This window comes from Cucurbita maxima, unplaced genomic scaffold (genome assembly GCF_002738345.1).
Source record: "Cucurbita maxima cultivar Rimu unplaced genomic scaffold, Cmax_1.0 Cma_Scf01571, whole genome shotgun sequence".
Lineage (NCBI taxonomy): Eukaryota > Viridiplantae > Streptophyta > Magnoliopsida > Cucurbitales > Cucurbitaceae > Cucurbita > Cucurbita maxima.
This window is the reverse complement of record NW_019273587.1, coordinates 3,203-4,285: the sequence shown is the minus strand read 5'-3', so window position 1 is coordinate 4,285 and position 1,083 is coordinate 3,203. Positions and strand designations below refer to the sequence as shown.

General features: G+C 34.7%; 1 long non-coding RNA gene across 1 annotated transcript; it reads right to left on the bottom strand.

The window, feature by feature from the left end:
• Nucleotides 1-213: 213 nt before the first annotated feature.
• Nucleotides 214-635, bottom strand: LOC111475437. The gene is made up of 3 exons (XR_002716496.1): nucleotides 489-635; nucleotides 312-406; nucleotides 214-230 (listed from the first exon to the last, which is right to left on the bottom strand). It is a non-coding gene; the product is annotated as an uncharacterized LOC111475437 (long non-coding RNA).
• Between the last annotated feature and the right edge of the window lie 448 nt (nucleotides 636-1,083).

Genomic DNA, 1,083 nt, shown 5'->3' with positions numbered 1-1,083 from the left:
ATTCACCTCCACTCTCCACGTAGCTATATCTGGTCCCGACTAGATTATCCTATTTTTTTTTTAATTTAGTCGAAAAATATTAGAATTTAAGGTTAAAATGACAAAAATTAAAAGGAAAAGGCCACAAACAAGAGGTTTGCTTTTTGCAGCCATGTTGAGTTTCTGGGCTTCAAGTTTGAGTTCAATGGTCTGATTTCCAGGAAGTTCCCAAACCTAGTTCCTGAGCCACCCTGTTTTTCAATATTTGAGCCATTTTCTTACAAAATACCCAAAATTTATAAATAAATCATTGGAAAAGATCGGCAGTTCACCGGTCCGCCCTGCAACCAGAGAATGGTCGACCATGGCTTGGAACCGACGTCCACTCTGGAAGGGCTTCTGTAAAGCCACCAAAACATATGGGCTTCTAAACAACACAATACACGAGCAAATATATAAAAAATAATGACTAAAATAAAATAGAAGGAAAGTTAATGAACTTGGCTTACTGGGTCTGACTTGAACGTAGCCCCATTCTTCAGATCCGTCTTGAGATTTGTGAGTTATGGAAGTTCCGACATGAAACAGAGAAGAGGAAGCAATGAGAACGAAACAGAGATGAAGAACTAATAGTTTAGCCATTGTCGAGAGAATGAGAAGCTTAGGTTCTTTAAAAACGGTGATAATGGATGACGATGAGACTCTTAGGTATTTATTGAATGGATGAATTAATTGGGAAGTTATGAAGGGGGGTGGAGAAAGACAAGATTAGGGCTATAAAGTACAAAATGAGCAACGGACCATTGAATCGCACAAGATACAACGACAATAAATAAGGTGACAATAGAGTGGGAGTAGAACCTAACTTATATTTTCCATTTTTCTTTACCATCTTCCAACCCATTTTATTCTCATTTTGGTATGAAAATTGAAATTATTTAATAAAAGTATATATTTAGAATTTTTTTAATGTAGAAATTCGTGGATGTGTGGAGTCATTTAGTTACTAATTTAGTCCGTTGATTAAAATTAATTTTGTGTTGTATTTAATTTTATTAAATGTTTTGAATGTTTGTGTTTTGTTTGGTTAAAATTAATGAATGA